Below are 21,541 nucleotides of genomic sequence, written 5' to 3'. Positions count from 1 at the left end.
TGAACACCTGAGTTGTTTCCATCTTTTGGCAATTGTGCGTAACAGCACTGTGAATATCAGTGTGCAGATGTCTGTTTGTGTTACTGCTCTCATTCTTCTGTGTATATAACCAGTAGTGGTATTGCTGGGTTACATGGCAAATCTATATTCAACTTCTTTAGAATGGCAAAACAGTCCTCTACAGCGGCTGTACCATTCTACATTCCTACCAACAGTGAATGTGTGTTCCTATGGCTCCACATCCTCTCCCAACACTTTTATTTCTGTCTTTTTAATAGTGGCCATTCTAATAGGTGTGAAATGATAGCTGATTATAGTTTTGATTTGCACTGACCTAATTGCTAGTGATGCTGAACATTTTTTCACGTGTTTTTATGCGATTTGTAGTTCTTTGCACAAATGTCTATTCAAGGCTTTTGTCCATTTTTAATCAGGTCATTGTCTTTTTATTGTTGAGTTGTAGCATCTCTTTATATATCACGGTTATTAAAATCCTTACCAGAAATGTGATTTCCAAATATTTTCTCCCATTGAGTGGGCTGCCTTTTTACCCTTTTGACAAAATCCTGTGAGGTGCAATAGTGTTAATTTTGAAAAAGTCCTATTTATCTATTTTTTCTTTTGTTGTTCGTGCTTTGGGTGTAAGGGCCAAGAAAACATACCTACCACAAGATTATAATTTTTTTTTGTAGGTACCAGGCCTTTGTATATAGGAAGCAGGCACTCAACCACTGATCTATACCTATTCCTCTACCACAAGGTCTTTAAGATGTTTCCCTACATTTTCTCCTAGTAGTTTTATGGTACTGGCTGTTATATTTACATCTTTGATCCATTTTGAGTTGATTCTTGTCTAGGGAGTGATAAACAGGGGTCCTCTTTCATTCTTTTGGTTATGGGTATCCAGTTTTCCCAGCACCATCTGTTAAAGAGATTGTTTTGTCCCCTTAACATGGCTTTGGCAAGTTTGTCGAAACTCTCAATTCTATTCCACTGATCCATATGACTATCTTTATGCCAATACCATGCTGTTTTGACCACTGTAGCTTTGTAATGCTTCAAGGTCAGGCAGCAAAATTCCTCTCATATCACTCTTCTTTTTGAGAATGCTTTTGGCTATTTGGGTGCACTTTCCCTTTCAAATGAATTTGGAAATGGCCTTTTCTATTTCTGTAAAGTAAGCTGTTGGAATTTTTATTGGTATTGCATTTAATCTATAAGTCAGTTTGGGTAGGATTGACATCTTCACAATATTTAGTCTTCCAATCCATGAACACAGAACATTTTTCCATTTGTTTAAGTCTTCACTGATTTCTTTTAGCATTGTTTTGTAGTTTTATGCATATAGGTCCTGTATTTCTCTAGTTAAATTGATTCTTAGGTATTCGAGTGTTTTTGTTGCTATTGTAAATGGAATATTTTCCCTGATTGCCTCCTCAGATTGTTCAATACTACTGTACAGAAACATTACTGAGTTTTACATGCTGATCTTGTATCCTGCCACTTTGCTGAACTTGTTTATTAGCTCAAGTAGTTTCGTCAAAGACTTGTCAGAATTTTCTAAATATAGGATCATGTCATCCACAAATAGAGTTTTACTTCTTCTTTTCTTATTTTGATGCCTTTTTTTTTCTTGTCTAATTGCTCCAGCTAGAACTTCTAGCACAATGTTTAATAACAGTGGTGGCAGTGGGCATCCTTGTCTTTTTACCAATCTTAGAGGGAAAGCTTTCAACCTTTCCCCATTGTATTCAATGTTGACTGTGAGGTTTTCATACATGCCTTTTATCATTTTGAGGAATTTTCCATCTATTCTTATTGTCCCAAGTGTTTTTATCAAGAAAGGATGCTAGATTTTGTTGAATGCCTTTTCCACATTGACTGAGATGATCCTGTGATGTTTTCCCTTCAATCTGTTAATGTGGTGTACTACATTAATTGATTTTCTTATGTTGAAACACACTTGGTCATGGTGTATTGATATTTATTTTTCCTTCCTCGAGAGGGCTCCCTTGTCTGTTTCCTTGTTTTTGTTCATTGTTTGCTTGTTGTCTGTTTTTTCTTTAGGAGGTATTGGGAAACAAACCTGGGACCACCATGTGGGAGGCAGGTGCTCAACTGCTTGAACCACATCCACTCCCACTTGTTTTTGCTCATTGTCTTGCTTGCTACTTTTGCCCAGTGTCTGCTCATTTTTGCTTGTTGTCTGCTGTTGTTTGTTTGTCTTCTTTAGGAGGCACCAGGAACCAAACCTGGGACCTCCCATGTGGAAGGCAGGCACTCAACTGACTGAGGCACATCCATTCCTGTGTATAAGTCTTTTGATATGCTGTTGGATTTGATTTGCATTTATTTTTTGAGAATTTTTGCATCTATGTTCACTAGAGAGATTGGTCTGCAATTTTCTTTTCTTGTAGTATCACTATCTGGCTTTGGTAATAGGGTGATACTGGCTTCATAAAATGTGTTTCCCTCCTCTTCAATTTTTTTGGAATAATTTAAACAGAATTGATGTTAATTCTTCTCAAAATGCTTGGTAGAATTCACCTGTGAAACCATTTGGTCCTGGACTTTTCTTTGTTGGGAGATTTTTGAAGGTCAATTCAATCTCTTTAAATGTGAATGGCTTGTTAAGTTCTTGAATCTCTTGCAGCGTCAGTGTAGGCTGTTTGTGTGTTTCTAGGAATTTGTCCATTTTATCTAGGTTGTCTAATTTGTTGGCATATAGTTTCTCACAATGTCCTCTTATGATCCTTTTTATTTCTATTGGTCTGATAGCTATTGAGAACTGCCTTGTGATCTAACATGTGTTCTATCCCGAAGAAAGATTCATAAGCATTTGAGAAGAATGTATAACCTGTTGGGTTCTGTTTGTCTGGTAGGTCTAACTTGTTTACCATATTGTTCAAGTTCTGTTTCCTTGGTGATCTTCTGTCTAGTGGCTCTAATGATGTAAGTGGTGTGTTGAAGTCTCCAATGATTATTGCAGAGATGTCTATTTCTCTCTTCAGTTTTGCCAGAGTTTGTCTCATGTATTTTGGGGCAACCTTGTTAGCTGCATAGCTATTTATGACTGTTATATCTTCATGGTGGATTGTCTCTTTTATTAAAATATAACAGACTTCTGTATCTCATAACTTTTTTAAATGTAAAGTCTGTTTTGTCCGATATTAGTATAGCTACGCTTGCTCTTTTCTGGTTACTATTTGCATGGAATATCTTTTTCTAAACTTTCACTTTCAGCCAGCTTGTACCCTGGGTCTAAAGTGAGTGTCTTCTAGGTAGCATATGGATGGCTCTTGTTTTTTAATTCATTCTGTCAGCCTGTATCTTTTGGTTGGGGAGTTTACATTCATATTCAATGATACTATTGTAAATGCATTTTTCACTTCCACCATTTTATTCTTTGGTTTTCATATGTCATATCTTATTTTCGTCCATCTTTTTGCTCTTTTCTATTCTTGTCTCCTATATGCTTCTCCAAACCTTTCCTGTCTTTTTCTTTCAGGCTATAAGGTTCCCTTTTAATTTCCTGCAAAGATGGATTTGTTTTTATGAATTCTCTTAGTGATAATTTTAAACTCACCTTCGTATTTGAAGGATAGTTTTTGCTGGGTAAAGAATTCTTGCCTGGAAGTTTTTCTTTCAGTATCCTAACTGTATCATGCCACTGTCTTCTTGCTTCACAGTTCCTGATGAGAAAACCGCACTAAGTCTTACTGGGCATCCTTTGTGATGGTTTGCATTGCCCTTGCTGCTCTCAGAATTTTCTCTTTGATGTTTGACATTGTGAGTAGTATGTATCATGGAGTACTTCTTTTCACATTTATTCTGATTGGGGTACGCTGTGCTTCTTGGACATGTATGTTTATTTCTTTCATGAGAGTTTGGAAATTTTTAGTAATTATTTCCTAAAATACTCTTTCTGCCCCTTTTCCCTTCCTCTGGTGTCCTAAACCCTAGAACCTTTTTAACCAGGCCATTTCTGTTTGTCCTCTAGCTATTTTTCGGTAGATAAGAGAGTCCCATGTCTTTTTAGTCCACCATCTTCCTGGAAGTAGACTGATGACTTTAAAAAAACTTTTTATTTTGAACTGAATTTAGAGTTATGTAGAAGTTGCAAAAATATAAATCCTATATTGTCTTTACCTCTCTTCTCTGAATGATAACATCCAGCAAAACCACAGCACAATTTTCAAAACCAGGGAATTAACAGTACTATATTAATATACTAATAGTATAACAATACTATTAACTAAATTATAGGCCTTAATACAATTTTCGCAGTTTTTCCAACAATGTCCTGTTTCTAGTCCATGGTCCTATCTAGGTTCCCACATTGCATTGAGCTGTCATATATCTTTAATCTTCTCCAATCTGTGACAGTTCCTCTTCTTTCATGATCTTGACACTTTTTTTTTTAAGAGTACTTGTCAGTTACTTTATACAATACTCCTTATTCATTTTTGGCTAAAATGCCTCAAAAGTGATACCACGCCCATTTCAGAGCACCATATCAAGGGGTTCATGATATTGATAGTTACATGACTGAGGATGTTAGCCTTAATCTTAATCACTTGGTTAAGGCAGTGTCTGTTGGGTTTCTCCACTGTAAAGCCATTATTTTCCCCTTTATAATTAATAAATATCTTGAGAGAGATAGATGCTTTGAGATTTTACAAATATCCTGTTTCTCTCTAAACTTTCACCCCCTAATTTTATGATACATTGGTAAAACCTGTCTACAACAGTTATTACTGTGGTGTTTGCCAAATACCAATGCTGTTATTTCCTTCTTCACATTCATCAATTTCTTCTGTAAGCAAGAGCTATCCCTTCTCCTTTACTTATTTATATATTCACTTACTTATTTCCATGAGTATGGATTCATATTTTATCCTATGGATTACAATACAATGCTATTACTGTTTATTTTGTTGCTCAAATTATCCCAGCTTTAAACATTGGAGCGCTCCCTCAGTTTGGCCTTGTTCCTGCATTAACCAATAAATTTGGCAGAAGCAGCACTGCCAGTTCCAAGTCTTAAGTTTTAAGGATAGACAACAAAATATGAAACAAAAAGAAATAAAATTTTTAAAAAAATATAAAGCAATAAAAGAAATAATTAAAAAAAAGAAAGCTAGCCAGCATCCCCTGTTGAACTTTTGGGGGCCCTGTAATAGCATGTAGAAGTTCAACCAGCCTGCTGACAAGGCCACCCAGAGAGACAAAGAGGCCCCGATGTCCCAGCTGACCCCAGCCTTCCTGCCAACCCACTAACTGCCAAATGTGTGAGAGAACATACTGGATGTCCCAACCCAAATGACTGCAGTCACAGCCAACTCACACAGAGATGCAGAAGTATCACCCTGCTGATCCCAGAAAACCCAGAGAATTGTGAGGGACAATGACATTGTTGTTCTTTGAAACCACTAAGTTTTAAGGTGGCTGGTTGTACAGCAGTCAATAACCAGAATCCTTCCAGATATCCTGTGCCTTCTCTCTCCTCAGCTCCCCTCTCACCCAGGCGCCCATTCAGAATTACCATGACTACTTCCTTACCTGCGACACTGAACCAATTACCAAGGCCAAATGATTCAACCTCTCAGGACTTTCTCAATTACTCCCCATCCCCACACCTACTAGAAGGCTGGGACAATGGAAATAACCTCCGGACAGGGTCTCTGCAGATAATCTCCCAATATTCCAGTCTGTCTCATGCATTCCTTCTTTCCCCCAAATTAGCTCCACATATACAAGGTGAGACTATTCATTCAGTAAGTATTTATTAAGCTCCTACTGTGTGGGGGGTACTATTCTAGACACTGGGGACACAGAAGTGAACTAAGATAAAAACAATTGCCTTCACTAACAAGCAAGTCTAGGAGAAAGATGGGCATGTTAAATTACTACATAAAACACACAGTACATCAGAAAGGGATAAGACAAAAAATAGAGCAGGGAAGGAGAAAAGTGCCAGAGGTAGGATGGGATTTGGGAATTTTAAATAGGGTGACTGGGGATGGCCTCTCTGAGAGGTGACTGGGAATAAAATCTGAAGGATGCTAGGGAGGTAGCCAAGTGGATAACTTGAGAAGAGCATTGCAGGTGAGAGAATGGCTAGTGCAAAGGTCCTGACGCAAAAGTGGTCAAGGAAAAGAGACGTCTGCTGTGGCTGTTGTGGCATGACTGGCACAGAGTGACAGAGACCAGAGCCAGGAGAGAATGAGGGGAGACCATGTTCAGTCTTGCAAGAATACCGGTTTTGACTTTTAGATGAGAAACCATTGGAGGGTTTTGAGCAGATACATGACATGAATTCATTTACATTTTAAGATCCTTCTGGTTGCTATACTGATTAATATAACATAGAGGGACAAAGGAGGAACCAAAGAGACTACTCAAAAGCTATAATCATCCAGGTGTGATGGTGAATGGTGCCAAGGTGGAAAGCATGGGGGCTGGAGACTGCTAGAGGCTAGATTTGCTTATTGAAGATGGAGCGTCAAGAGCAAGAAAAGAGTCAAGGATGAATCCAAGGTTTTGAACCTGAGCAATTTGAAGGAAGGAGTTGCCGTATCTCTGTTCTCTTTCAGTGCTAAGCTCCTTAAAAGAATTATCACCTTTCTAACAGTAACCACCTCCCCACAAGAACATGCCTCTTGCAAATGACCTCCTCCATCCCTCTCCAGAAGAGGAAAAGAGGAAACACAAGAAGAAGTGCCTGATGCAGAGCCCCAATTCCTACTTCATGGATGTAAAATGCCCAGGATGCTATAAAATCACCATGGTCTTTAGCCATGCACAAACAGTAGTTTTGTATGTTGGTTGCTCCACTGTCCTCTGTCAACCTACTGGAGGAAAAGCAAGGCTTACAGAAGGATACTCCTTCAGATGGAAGCAGCAATAAAAGTGCTCTGACGGAAAATGAGTGGGATACCATCAATAAACATTTTGGATACAAAAAAAAAAAAGAATTATCAATAGAGCACCTGTAGAGATAATCAGAGTTTGTCATTGGACACATAACATTTGGGATGCCTGTAAGAAACAGAGATTAGTTTAGTTTTCACATAAAGGAAGAAAATATTAATTAATGTAACCTGGCAGCTACTGCCTCAGTCTCCCACTCCCGGGTTAAGCAGGAACAAAGGAAACCAGCTTAAGCCATTCCTATAGCCAGTAAAAAGGGTGCACAAGAAAGAGCTAAGTCAATACCACTTCAGCACTAAATTTCATTCCTTATTTGGCAAAAGGAGCAGGTAAAGCTAAAATGGTTGGAATGTGATGGGGGAAGCAGTTAGTCAAAAACTTTTGTGCGGGAAAGTTAGACTTCTTGGATCGGCGGTAACCCCGAAGTATCCAATCTATGGAGAAACAGAGGAAGGGCTAGCATGCTAGGCTTTGGGGTATAAATTGTGTCATTTTTCTTCATTTGGGGTGCTAGCCACTTTTTCTGGTTGTGTGCCCCTTCTTGCAAGATTGAGAATAAATTCTTTTCTTCTCCACAGTCAGGTGAGCCTCATTTTCTTCTAGAAGATTTCTTTCTTACAGCTTTCGGGGCTCATCCAGGATCTGAAGCTTTAGAGAGAGGGCCCCTGGGGTGGACAATGGGGAGGCACACCCCGCTGTTTAAGTGGTCTTGAACTACACCAGCATGGGCCTCACCTCTGGCAGCCAAGAGACCCAAGAACAAATGTTAGATCTGCCGATTGTGGATGAGAAAAAGGGAAGGGAAAGTCTGCTTCTTGTTGACCAGGTGACTCCATGCATGGACCAAGGTAAGAAAAAAGGCTATTAAGTATTAACTTGGTGGTCGGAGATTCTGAAGAGTCTGAGGTTGACTGTGCGTGCATGAGACGTGTGACATACAGTGTGAAGTGAGTGAGGAGTCCCAATTTGCATTTCTGGTCTCCCATCTCCCAGGAGGGAAAGGGCCGGAGACAGGTGAAGTGAAAGATTCAAGATAAAGAGACCCAGACAAGATTCAGAATGGGAAATAGAGGCAGTCAGTCGACTGGGAAAAAGGGGAAGGGGGTATCTGTAGGATCCCCCAGAGATATTTCTCCAGATAGTCCATTAGAGAGCATGTTAAGGCATTGGACTGATAGTGATCGAACCAGGGGGAAAGACAAGAAAAAAATGATTAAATACTGCTGTTGTATCTGGACCAAGGAAAATATTTTACCACCTTATGTTTTCTAGCCAAAATACAGGGCAGATGAGGATTGGTTTTGTGCCGACCTTGCCCTGTATGTCAATGGGAAAACACCCTTCTCCAAAGAAGAGTCTGACTATGCTGTGTGCTGGCTAAAGGAAAAGAGGGCCACTCTCTATCCTATGAAAGCTGAAAATCTAGACCCCAAGACTAAGCTTGCAGAAATTAACCCTGGAACCCCCTGTGAAAATTCCTGCCTCCTTACGTTCCCCCTCCCCTCCAGGGAGAAGGGCCATTAGACTTGGAGGGCCCAATAGAACACATTCTCAACCTTGGGGAACTGGAGAATCAAGCAGGGCCAACAGCCCCACCGGTTACAACCCACCAACAGCTGAGGAAAGAATTGAAACAGTGTAAGAAAGATAAACAAAATTTTCCACTCCCCAGAGCACCTGAGGAGAAGAGAGTGAAAGAGCAAAACTCCATTGAGCCTTTCTATCTGCTGAGAAAAGTACCAATGGGGCCAGGGGAGATTGGCTATGTAAATGCCCTACTGACAAGTACTGAAGTAAGGAACTTCAAAAAGGACATGAAATCACTAATGGAAGATCCAGCAGGGCTGTCTGAACAAGTAGATAAATTCCTAGGTTCTAGTTTATATACCTGGCCCAAACTTATGTCCATACTGAATATCCTCTTTACGGGAGAAAAAAGCGGAATGGTGTGGAGGGCAGCTATGAAGGAGTGGGAAAGGCAGCATCCACCTGGACAGGGGGTAATAGCAGCAGAACAGAAGTTCCCAAACACAGACCCTAATTGGGATAATAACGACCTGGGGGACAGAGCACAAATGCAAGATCTTGGAGACCTCATTATACAAGGGATCAAAGTGGCTGTACCCAAATCTCAAAACTTGAATAAGGCCTTTGAAGTAGCCCAGAAGGTCTGCTTACCTGCAACAATTGAGGGACTAAGTGAGGAAATATTCAGGGATGGACCCTGCTGATCCTGTGGCTCAGGTAATGTTAAAAGTCAGCTTTAAAATATCAGGTCTTGGCCTGATATTCAGAAGATTCAGAAAATAGAAGGATGGATGGATAAGCCATTGAAAGAGTTATTGAGAGAGTCCCAGAAAGTGTAAGGAGAGAGGAGGAAAAGCAGAAACAGAAAGCAAAGGTTATGTATGATAAGCACAGTTGATCAAAAGGTTAAGAAAAGACTGGAGGCGAATCAGGAACAGAACAGGCAACCGCGAGATAAAGATGCAAAATGGGCTTATTTAGATAAGGTGGCAAGGAGAATGTAAGGCTCTGCAGGGTTCTATGACTACGCCAGGCCTGGTGATTTCCAAAGGGAATGCCCCTGTTTAAAGAAAGAGAGTTGGGTAATCCCCCTCATGAATTTTGAGGATTGGGGGGTCTGAGGCTCCTTGCTTCTAAAGCCCACTGGGACCCTTCAGTAAATCTAAGCATGGGCCCATATCATGAAGAAATTACATTTTTAGTGGATACCAGGGCAGCCCGATCCTCTGTGACTTATCTTCCCTAAGGAATCAAACTCTCTGGCCATTCCCTTACAGTCTCAGGGGTAAAGGAGAAGGATTCGAGGTCCCCATTCTTTCTCCCACTAATATTTGTTGGGAGGACAATCAAATTGTAGGCATTTTGTTGTACATCCCAGAAGCCGTAAGTAATTTGTTGGGAAGAGACTTAATAGTATTCATGGGTCTGGATTTGGAAGGGATGGGCAGATAGAAGTAGTCTTATCCATGCCTCACTGAAGAAGATGAAAAATATATCCGAGAGGAAGTGTGGGTGAGAAAAGGGAACAGAGGGGGTTTGCAGGTACCCCCTATTAAAGTCAAATTGAAAAAGGAAGGGGAAATCATCTGTCGAAGACAATATCCCATTCCCCTTAAGGGGAGGCAGGAACTTCAATCCATCATCGAAGGTCTCCTTCGGGATGGACTCCTGGAGCCCTGCATGTTCCCCTTCAATTCTCCTATCTTGCCCATGCAGAAATCAGACGGTAGTTGGAGGCTGGTACAGGATCTAAGGGCCATTAATCAAATCATTCAGGTTCGACACCCAGTAGTCCCAAATCCATACACTCTCCTTAGTAAGATCCCCTGCCATCATAAATGGTTTAGTGTAATAGATCTAAAGGGTGCCTTCTGGGACTGTCCCGTGATCTTGAGAGTAGAGACTTGTTTGCCACTGAGCGGGAGGATCCCTCTCAGGAATATAGGTCGTCAGTTTTACCCTAAGACTTCACAGAATCCCCCCTCCTCTTTGGGCAGGGTCTGGAAAAAGTATTGGAGAAATTAGTAGACCCATCTGTAATTTTCCTTTTACAATATGTAGATGGTATGCTAATACCAGGTGAAGATAGTGCCCCGAACTACAAAGAGCTTATTGAATTTCCTAGGAGATCAAGGGCTAAGAATGTGAAAAAGTAAGCTACAATTTGTAGAAAAGGAAGTCAAATACCTGGGTCATCTCATTAGTGAGGGAAGGAGGAAGATAAATCCCGAAAGAATTCAAGCTATTACTAAATTACCTCTTCCCTGGACAATAAGAGAACTAAGAAGATTTTTGGGATTGGTGGAATATTATAGATCATGGATAAATTCTTATGCATCACAAACCAATGGGTTATACCAAAAACTGTTTGGAGGAGGAGCCTGACAAATTAAGAGTGGAAGGAGGAGGAAGTAAAGGCCTTAGAGGGGCTCGAACCGGCATTGGTGCAAGTCCGTTCCAGCCCTCCCCTCCCTCAAAAAATGTTTCCATCTGTTTGTGACAGTAGGGAGGCCAAAGGGAGCCTGTGGCCTTCCTTTCCAGAATCCTGGACCCTGTCTCCAGGGGATGGCCAGGGTGTGGTCAGGCCGTGGCAGCAACTACTTTCTTAGTAAAAGAAAGCAGGAAACTGACCTTTGGAAGGGCCTTAGTTGTTAGCACTCCTCATCAAGTCAGGATTATTTTGTCTCAAAAAGCAGGAAGTTGGTTAACGGATTCCCAAACTCTGAAATATGAGGCAATTCTAATGAAAAAAGATGATTTAATACTGACAATAGATCAGAGTCTGAACCCAGTCTCTTTCCTCTGGAAAGGATCCAACCAGGTAGAAACTCCTAAACATGATTGTTTAGACTTAATTGAATACCAAACCTGAGTTCAGCTCTACCTAGGGGACCTTTCCTTACATTAGGGGAAAAATCTGTTTATAGATGGGTCTTCTAGGGTCCTGGAAGGAAAAAGGCACAATGGCTATGCTGCTGCTGATGGGCTAACTTGTGAGGTGAAAGAAGCTGGCCAACTGCCCAAAGAGTGGTCAGCTCAGACTTGTGAGCTGTATGCATTAAGTCAACCCCTTAAATTGTTAAAGGAAAAAGATGGTACAGTCTATAGAGATTTTAAATATGCCTTTGGTGTAGTCCACATCTTTGGAAAAATTGGGGAAGAAAGGAGATTGATCAATAACAAAGGGAAGGAATTAGTCCATGTGGAACTGGTAAAACAAGTGTTAGCCAGTCTGCTCTTAGCAAGAGAAATATCCGTGGTACATATAAATGGGCATCAGAAATGTCACACTTTGGGAGCAAAAGACAATAGACTGGCTAATAAAAAGGCCAAAGAGGCTTTCCTCTGTTCCCCTTTGGAACCGTTGGTCCTGATACCCTCCAATCCCAAAGAAATTGGAATCCCTGTATTCTCTGAAAAGGAAGTAAAAGAAATAGAACAATTGGGGGTGACCTTAGATAGCTAAGGGAAGTGGCTCCTCCCAGACAGCCAGCAGATGTTGAATAAGCAAATAATGAGGGAAGTACTAGCGGTTTTGTACCAAGGGAGTCATTGGGGAATACAGGTCAATGACTCTACTGTGACCTGGTCTGTGACCTGGTCCTCAAGCTTTCGGGTGTGTGGGCCTTTATACTATAGCCAAACAAATAAGTGAACGGTGCATAATCTGTCAGAGAGTTAATATGAAAGTTTTAAGAAAGCAAGTGCCAGCGGGAAGGGAGCCTGGCCTTATACCATTCCAGAGCATTCAGGTTGATTATACTGAAATGCCCCCTGCAGGCTGACTAAAGTATGTTCTGGTTATTGTGGATCACCTGACAGGGTGGGTAGAAGCATACCCTCTTGCTTCAGCTACAGCATCAGGGACTTCAAAAATTATCCCTGAACAAATCATTCCAATATGGGTTAGTAGAAAACATAGATTCAGAGAATGGTAAGTCACTTTACATCCAGAGTGTTGTAAAATATTATGCAGGGTCTAGGTGTCACATGGAACTTCTATACACCCTGGCACCCGCCATCTTCAGAGAAAGTAGAAAGAATGAACCAAACCTTAAAAAAACATCTAAGTTGGTCTTAGAAACCAAATTACCATGGGTTAAATGTTTACCTATAGCTCTGTTAAGAATCCGAACTAGGGAAACAGACTTTGGCCCAGTGGTTAGGGCGTCCGTCTACCATATGGGAGGTCCACGGTTCAAGCCCCGGGCCTCCCTGACCCGTGTGGAGCTGGCCATGCGCAGTGCTGATGTGCGCAAGGAGTGCCGTGCCACGCAAGGGCGTCCCCAGCGTGGGGGAGCCCCAAGCGCAAGGAGTGCGCCCGTGAGGAGAGCCGCCCAGCGTGAAAAGAGAGAGCAGCCTGCCCAGGAATAGCGCCGCCCACACTTCCCATGCCGCTGACGACAACAGAAGCGGACAAAGAAACAAGACGCAGCAAATAGACACCAAGAACACCAAGAACCGCGGAGGGGGGGGGAATTAAATAAATAAATAAATCTTTATTTAAAAAAAAAAAAAAAAAAAAAAAAAAGAATCCGAACTGCCCCTAGGAGGGAACTGGGAACTTTCCCTTATGAAATGTTTTTTGGTCTGCCCTTCCCTGGGAAGCCTGGAGAACTCCCCTCCTTTGAGTCGAAGGATCTCTTTCTTCAAAATTATATACTGGCCTTGTCTTCTACTTTGTCATCTCTCAGACATTGGGGTTTGCTGGTTCAGATGCCACCTCTTGAATCTGCAGTCCACAAACACCGACTGGGCAGCTGGGTCCTAATCAAGTCGTGGAAAGAGTCCAAACTCCAACCGACCTGGGAAGGACTTATCAAGTCTTGCTGACAACTGAAACAGCAGTCCAAACCGCAGAAAAAGGCTGGACTCACTACACTTAAGTAAAAGGACTAGTACCTAAACTGGACGATAAGTAGTCATAACTTCGTCTGAGTTTTGGAAAATAATTTCAGCCCCCGATTCCTTAAAGATCACACTGAAAAGACAATAATTGGGGGGGTGGGGGGAAGGGGACGGGTTGAGCTGTGTATCATCCTAGTCAACAATGGCACTAGTCCTATCGGAATACCAAAGGAGGAATTCAGATCTTAAGTTACAGGTGAAAATAATCTTACTAGCCATGATGCTTCAAACCTGAGAAGCAACTAGCCCCATCAAATTAGTTATAAACATGACTGAAGGTCTGGAATCCCAGACCGTGTAGTTTGATGCCTGCCAAGTCATAGACTGTGGGAATTTAGAGCACCAGTGATGGCTGAGTGGGGAAAATAAATACCTATGCCCAGAGCCAGTGGGGAATGCTTACAGCCAAGCCCCCCCATGCCCCTCCTGGGATGATATATGGTGGACTACTTACGCCAGTATAAGGGATGGACCATGAATATGGGATGGGTCTCACCAAGTTCGAGGCCATTAAAGGGTAAGATAATCTTTTAAAAAGGCAATACCCCACCAGACTGCAAAAGGCTTCAGTGCAATCTAGTAGTAATAACTATTAAGGAGGCAGACAAATCAGAAATTGGGAGCAGCACCAGGGACCAAGTAGTCGATGGAATATATGGAACGGGAAGAGATGTTACAGGTAAAGATTCTCTGGGGAGGTTCTATATGCTAGTCCTCCCTCCCCCTGTAAATATGACATCGACAATGCCCTCTCCAGCTAACCCTTCAGAAATACCACAGGAAAACCAACCAAAAGTCAGTTCCCCAATTCAAAATGATCCCAAAGCAGTCAGAATACTTAAGGCAGAAGATCTAAAGCAAACCATAGAGAGACAGGATATGGGGACACAAATACTTGGATCAAATATACAGTCCAGAGTCTGAACAAAGGCAACCATTACGCTTGTGCAACAGGCCGACCCACAGCACATACTGTACCCTTTCTGCTAGGTATGGAAAAGCATGAAAGGGAGTTTAAGTGTATGATACTCCTCTTCCAGAATGCTACTCCTGGTGAAAATTGTAGTATGTTGTCCTCTCTCTTCCCACCGGTCAAAAACAGAAACATCAAGGCCATACCCGCCTCCCGTCTAGGCCCAGGGAATCACTCTGCTTGTCTCTCTAGATAGGGGGAAGGATTCTGGGACCTTGGAACTATGGCCTTGTGTACACAAGTGTGGAATGTAAGCAGAGATTGTACTGACAATTTCTCCAGTTTGGTCAGACCTTGAGCAGACCTGTGGTGGTACTGTGGAAAGGGTGTTCTCCAACCAGTACTGCCTGAGAGGTGGGGCGGAACCTGTGCTCTGGTCCAACTGGCTATACCGTTCACCTTGACATTTAAAAAAGAAGTGAAAATAACATCCTAGAGAGAGAGAAGTCTACCTGGTTCTTTTGATCAGCGGATCTATCTAGACACTGTGGGAGTTCCCCGAGGAGTCCAAGATGAATTTAAGGCTAGGTTTGAATCATTCTTGTTCTGGTGGGTCACCATTAATAAAAATGTAGATTGGATTAATTACATTTATTATAATAAACAGATTTATTAATTACACAGTTAAGGGAATTAGACGAGACTAGCAGACAATTAGATGCTACTAGCAGAATGGCATGGGGAAACAGAATAGCCTTAGATATGTTAGCTGAGAAAGGGGGAGTCTGTGTTATGATTGGAGGTAGCTGCTATACATTCATCCCCAATAACACTGTCCCTGATGGAACTATCCCTAAAACTTTACAAGGCCTACCAGCCCTATCTGAGGAATTAGCAGAGAATTCTGCATTAGCAATTCACTCTCAGGATGGCTTGAAAATTGGTTTGGAAAATGGAAGGGATTGTACTGTCCATCTTAACTTCCGTCATTATCTCAGCTGGGGTGCTTACCACAGTTGGATATTGTGTCATTTCATGTGTCCAAGGGCTAGTTCAAAGACTCATTGAAACCACCCTAACCAAACAAATGCCTATAAAGTACCTATAAGTGCCTATAAAGTCAAAACAATCTGTATCCACTTAAAAAAGGAGATCCCTATGATGAAGAGTGTGAGATTGCTCTTAGAAAATCTGAAGAATGGAAATGTGAAAACTAAAGAGTTTAAAAGAAAGAGAAGTGATTTTAAGAAACGGAGATTAGTTTAGTGTTCACATAAAAGAAAAAAATATTAATTAATGTAACCTGGCAGCCTACTGCCTCAGTCTCTCACTCCCGGGTTAAGCAGGAACAAAGGAAACCAGCTTAAGCCAGTCCTATAGCCAGTAAAAAGGATGCACAAGAAAGAGCTAAGTCAATATCAGTTCATCACTAAATTCCATTCCTTATTTGGCAAAAGGAGTAGATAAAAGTTAAAATGGTTGGAATGTGATGGGGGAAGCAGTTAATCAAAAACTTTAGCGTGGGAAAGTTAGATTTCTCGGATAGGCTGTAACCTCTGAAGTACCCAATCTATGCAAAAACTAAGGAAGAGCTTGTGTGCTAGCCTTAGGGGTATAAATTGTGTCATTTTTCTTGGTTTCAGGGGCTAGCCACGTTTTCTAGTTATGCACCCATTCTTGCAAGACTGAGAATAAATTTTTTTCTTCTTCACAATCGGGTGAGCCTTATTTTCTTTCAGAAGATTTCTTTCTTACATACCCATTAGACAGCCATATGGAAATGTGAAGTAGACAGTAGGAGAATGGTATTTGGAGTTTAAGGCAAAAGTCTAGGCAGGAATTAAGAGAGATGGTATTTAAAGCCTTGAGAGTGGCCGGGAATACCATGAGAAAGAAGTTAAAGAACTGAAGCTGGGTCTTCCAGTACAGGGTGTCTGGAAGAGAAGGAGTCAGTGAGGGAGACAGGAGAAGCAGCCTATGAGGTGGGAGGAATATGAGAAAAATCTTGGAACCAAGAACCACCAAATGGAAGGATGTTTGGGGGAGGAGGAAGTATTAACTAAGTAAAATGTTGCTGAGAAATGACCTTGGCATTTAGCCACAGGGAGACCTTGACAAGAATACTTTTCGGTGGGTGGAGTTTAAAAAGCCTGACTAGAATGTTTAAAGTACAATGGAAGGATAGAAAAGGGGACCAGAAGTACAAATAATTGAAGGACCTTAGGGCTAAATAGAGCTGAGCCATGGAGCAATAGCTGGAGGGGGAATAATGTCACTGCTCTGCTCAAAAACCTTCAGTGATTTCTTCCTGCCCACAGATCAAGGCCACCAGCACTAACTTAGCATGTAGGACTCAGTCCAATAATGCCCATTCCCCAACTTTCCCTTCCCAGTCAATAAGGATGAGTCATGACTGTACACTGCATGACTTGGTGACCCCAGAGGAGCAAGGTGATGTGCCCAACCCTCAAAGAATCGCCTCACAGCCCAGTAGGACAGTTGGACAGAAAGTCATGATAAAGCTGGAGAACTCTAGAGACCTGATATACACAGAATTCTGCTGCTGGCAGGGAGACTGGGGAGAATTCTCCCTGGGAAAGCTATAGTAAGATCAAATCTGAGCTCAATTACACCAGAATTTATACTGAAGCAGAGAAGCATGGAGAAATAAAATAGCAAAGAATGGAATATATTTCCATCCAGCTATAAAACTGTCTGATGGGGGTAGGTGGGAGAAGGTGAGTCTGAAGAGGTAGACTGGAGGAGCTGGAAGCAATAATCATAGCTGGTATTTAGTGAATACTCACTATGTATCCAGTGCTCAGACAGCATTACAAATATGATCACAGTTCTTCTGCCTAACATCCCTTCGAAGCAGATACCATTATGATCGCCATTTTATAGATGAGAAAAGGAAGTCAGAGAAGTTAAGTAATATGCTTATGGTCACATACCCAGAATACAGTGAAGCTGAGATTTGAACCTGGGCAGTCTAGCTTTGGAGTTTGGACAGAAGCAGACAGGCAACAGAAAGGACCCCTTCTAGCAGGTAAGTGGCAGAATCAGTATTTATACCCTAGTAGACCAATTCAGGAAGTGGCGGGGAAAGGAGGGACAAGAAAGTACGGTGAGCAGAGAAAGGAAGTGATCAAGAGTATAGACAAAGAAAATGGGAAGGAATCAAGGTATTCAGCTCAGATGGAATTAAGGGGATGCCATAGTCAGTCAAATGGGAAGTATGTTTGGAAAGAACAGGGAGGCAAGGAAAACTGAGAGGCCCAACTTGTACCAAGGGATGAAAGTTGCAGCTGTTAATTGTAGATCAGCAAGGTTAGAGGCAATGAGAGGAGAGAAAGCAGGGACAGGGAGAAATACCATGAATTCTAGATCCTTCCCTCTCTCCTGCCTCTGACCAGGGCTGTTGACTCAAAACAAACATACAAACAAACAAAAGACAATTATGTAACAATTGGGGGAAAACTGAATACAAGCTAAAGCATGAAATCATATCAATGAGTTATTAATCGTGTTGAGTATAGTAATGAAATGCGGTTATGTCAAAACAATGTCTATGTGTTAGAGAAACCTACTGAGATATTTTCAGGTGAAATGATACAACTAGGATTTGCTGCAAACTGTTTTAGCAGGGAAAACAGTATGTGCAGGACACTAGACAAAACAAGATTAGAATGTTGGTAACAGTGAAAGTAGAGTGAGGTATATGTTTTGAATATCTTTCATTTAAAAAAAGAGCCCAGCTAGCTCCCAGTTTCTCCAAAACAGGTACAAATTGCTTCGTCCCTCTATAATATGGGGATTTGGGTTTCCACTTGCAGCTCCTTAAGGGAATAAAATATGGCAGTGACTGTAAATAAAGCCCAGCACATGGCACAGCACAATCACTCCATAAAGAATAGTTATCATCGTTTTTGTTTCCACAGCCCCTGACCAGCCCTGGGAATGAGCAGTCTAAATGAATGCTGAAGAGGATGCTGGGGCATGGCTGGAGGTGTCCTGAAGGAGGCCATCACGTCTGAGGAATCTTCTCTGTGAAAACCACAACCTTTAGGACAGGCCTGGTTCCTGGCAGGGATATTAAAGGGCCCAAAACGTCAAAAAAGAGCAAAGGAAACCAAGCCACGGTTCAGAAAGCAAAAGGTAAGGGGGGAAGCAGATGTGGCTCAAGTGATTGGGTGCCCATCTACCATATGGGAAGTCCAGGGTTCGATTCCCAGGGCCTCCTGGTAAAAGGCAAGCTGGCCTGCATGGCGGGCGAGCTGGCCTGAGTGGAGAGCTGGTGCAGCAAGATGACGCAACAAGAAGAGACACAGAGGAGAGACAATAAAAGATGCAGCAGACCAGGGAGCTGAAGTGGCGCAAGAGATTAAGCACCTCTCTCCCACTCCTGAAGGTCCCAGGATTGGTTCCCAGTGCTACCTAAAGAGAAGCCAAGCAAAGAAGAATGCACAACGAATGGACACAGAGAGCAGACAATGAGGGGTGCGGGTGGATAAATAAATAAAAGTAGGGCGTATCCACCTGCAGCTGGGCTGTCAGGAGCCCAGGTGTCCTCCCTTTCCCCAGCAGGCCGTGATCTCTGGAAAGGCGGGGACCGCAGGAGACAATGGAAAACGTTCAGAAAAGTGCTGGAAATCCTCAGGTTCCAGCAGGGTAGGGCCTCCTTTTCCTTAAAGGCATCAGGCATGGATCTGCCACAGAAGAAAAGAACTGTGGACAGTTTCCCGGAAACAGAGCTGGAGTGACGGCTGTGAGCACGGCCTGCTTTGCCTGCTGCTGGCCTTGAGCATGAAGCTGATCCTCTCTAAACCTCTAGAATCTCAAGGTTTGTTCTTAGTAACAGAAGTTAGTACTTACTGAGGACTTGGTATACACCAGAGACTGTTCCAGCACTGTAGAAGCTTCACTGCATTCTATCCTCACAATAGCAGTAAGATGAGAAAAGTGAGGCACACTGAAGTCAGTATCTTGCTCAAGGTGATACAGCTATAAAGTGACAGAGCCTGGATGAAATCTGGCTGTAGAGGGCAACACTCTTAAACAGTAAGGAAAGTATGGCAAACTGTCCCCATGGGCTTTGAAGATTTGTAAAATGTATCCACTTTGAGATGAATCAAGATTAGCCAGGAGATGATTAAGTGTTGAATCTGGAGGATGGGTCTATGCTGTTCACTGTACTTGCAGCTATTTAAATTTCTCCCTAATAAAGTTAAAATGAAACTGAAAATTTCAAAGCCTGGTCACATCACAGATGTGGCAATCAAGGATCTCTGTTGTCAATGACAGTTCACTGGGTTTCTGAAAACCGTGCCCAAGGCCCGAAATCAAGGACCAATCTGAGACCCCGCCAAAATGGCCAACCCACTCCCAGCTAATCAAGGGTTTGGCCAAGCCAGTTAGCCTCCTGCCCCAACCCTAGAGGTGTTTGGACCCGAAGCAAGGCGGCCGGTCAGCACCCCACTATCTGGGGAAATCCAAGGTTCCAAGATGCCTACTCACCCCACACCCCCATTCCACCCCACCCGCCCCACCAAAAACCCGGAGACTTTCGGCATGAGTGCTCCTCTCTTCTCAATAACGCGATTTCGGTCGTCCAGGCCGAACCCGCCCCCACTGACAAAAACCCTAGAGCGAAAGGCCTGAGTCCTCGCTCCCACCGCCACCGAGCTTCACCGCTGAGCTTCACCCCCCTCCCCGGGAGATGCGCGCCCACACCCCCAAAACAAGACATCCGGGAGGGGACGGCCTGAGCCACGCCAGCGCATCCCCTCCACTATCCTCTCTCGCGCGCCAGCCGCACTGCCCCGAGGTTCAGCCCATAGCCCAGCCTTTCAGGACATTCCTTCCCACGCGCGGAAGAGCCGGCCACGGCCGGAGTCCCGCCGGAGTCTCACTCACCAGCGCCACCAAAGAACAAGGGGGCTGTTCCAGCCTCCAGCTGAGGAGCTACTCCAGCAGGGCGCGGGGACTACACTACCCAGAGCCCTCAGCGAGGCGCAGGGCACAGACCTCCCAGGATGCTCGGCGGCGCCCGCCGTGCGCTGACCGTGGGCAGCCGCCATTGACCTCCGCGGGCCATTTCTGGGTAACGTGCTCCCGTCACCTGACAGTGCCCACTGTGGCACACAGCTGCCCCCTCGTTTTCCTTAAAACCACGCACATAAAACATACTGAGGGTCCCGAGAGGACTACCCCCTGCCGTGACCCCCTCTCTAACGCCTCTCCCTCAAGGACTGCAGTCCCCGGAGGTCCCTGCGGTGGCTTCCGCATCCGGCGCCCGGCGCTCCCTCGGCGCACTATGATGACGTGACGGGGGAGGGGCGGGGCGCCCTGTTCGGCTTTTTGGGTGGGCTATGTGCGTTGTTGGCGGGACGTCCCTTCTCACCCAGCTGGTTCCAGCTGTGGCGCCTAGGTTTTCCCGGGTCTCATCTTCGGGCTGGAACCCTACGGGCCGCGTTCCGTGAGCGCGGGGTAGGCGTCGCTTGGCCCAGCTCCCATGCCCTTTAAACTCCATCTAAACCCGTGGAGACACAGGCTGGGATCGCACAGCACCTGCCCAAGGTCTCGCATCCCGTACGAGGTAGACCAGAATCTGAGCCTGCACCTTCCACCCGAGCACCCCCTTGTCCTCTGCGGGTGCCCTAAGGCTCTTTCCCTACTGGAATTTACAAAGTCAGAGGCAAACTCTCGTCTACCTCCTGGGGGCAGGAGCCTCACTCTCACGCTTGGAACTGAGCCCTCCAACAGCCTGTCTTTCTGGACCTTGGTTCCGCGGCCTGGGTTGTGCTGGTGCCGTCTGCGAGGCTCCAATTGGGGAGCTGGAGAACAGGGCGTAGTGCCCGGCACCCTCTAACTTCTCTCTCCACCTTCCTTAGATCTGCTTTCTGAACCTTCTTTAGGGAAACCGGGAAAATGTCCATGTGACTTTAAAAGAGCCAGCGAAAGATGAGAATTACCTGAAATTCCTTCCTAGCTCTGAGGGTAAATCCATTCCCTTCTCTTACTTATTCCTTTCTTTTGCCCTGAAGGCTGCCTTCTTTCTAGTGGGTTCAGTCTAACCCTAATCCCGGGAAGTAGCCTGTGGTACTTGGAGCTGTCCCTCAATATCCCTCTCAAACTCCATCTGTGACTCAGTCATTCACCGAGAAGTTAGCTGTTAACATGTGGTAGAATCCAACTAACAATACAGGGATGACTGTGTTTAAGTGTCCAGTGATGATTGCTGTGCGTGAAAGCCATGGA

General features: G+C 43.6%; 1 protein-coding gene across 8 annotated transcripts in view; it reads right to left on the bottom strand.

Moving 5' to 3' along the window:
• The window catches only part of ZNF133 (zinc finger protein 133), a 54,630-nt gene extending 34,056 nt beyond the window's left edge, over positions 1–20,574 (bottom strand). For 3 of the 8 annotated variants that reach the window (XM_004472379.5, XM_058287614.2, XM_058287615.2), the window contains exons 1-2: positions 20,198–20,543; positions 19,157–19,285 (exon numbers count right to left, since the gene is read on the bottom strand). The gene's annotated coding sequence lies outside the window, so the exon portion shown is untranslated. Of the gene's footprint in view, positions 1–18,820; positions 18,911–19,156; positions 19,286–20,197 lie in introns of those variants that run through there. The other 5 variants (XM_058287612.1, XM_058287613.1, XM_004472380.5 and 2 more) reach the window with 5 other exon arrangements.
• Positions 20,575–21,541: the final 967 nt, after the last annotated feature.

The sequence above is a fragment of the Dasypus novemcinctus genome, chromosome 24 (genome assembly GCF_030445035.2).
Source record: "Dasypus novemcinctus isolate mDasNov1 chromosome 24, mDasNov1.1.hap2, whole genome shotgun sequence".
Taxonomy (NCBI): domain Eukaryota; kingdom Metazoa; phylum Chordata; class Mammalia; order Cingulata; family Dasypodidae; genus Dasypus; species Dasypus novemcinctus.
Note: the sequence above shows the minus strand (reverse complement) of the source record. Positions and strands in the feature narration are given on the sequence as shown.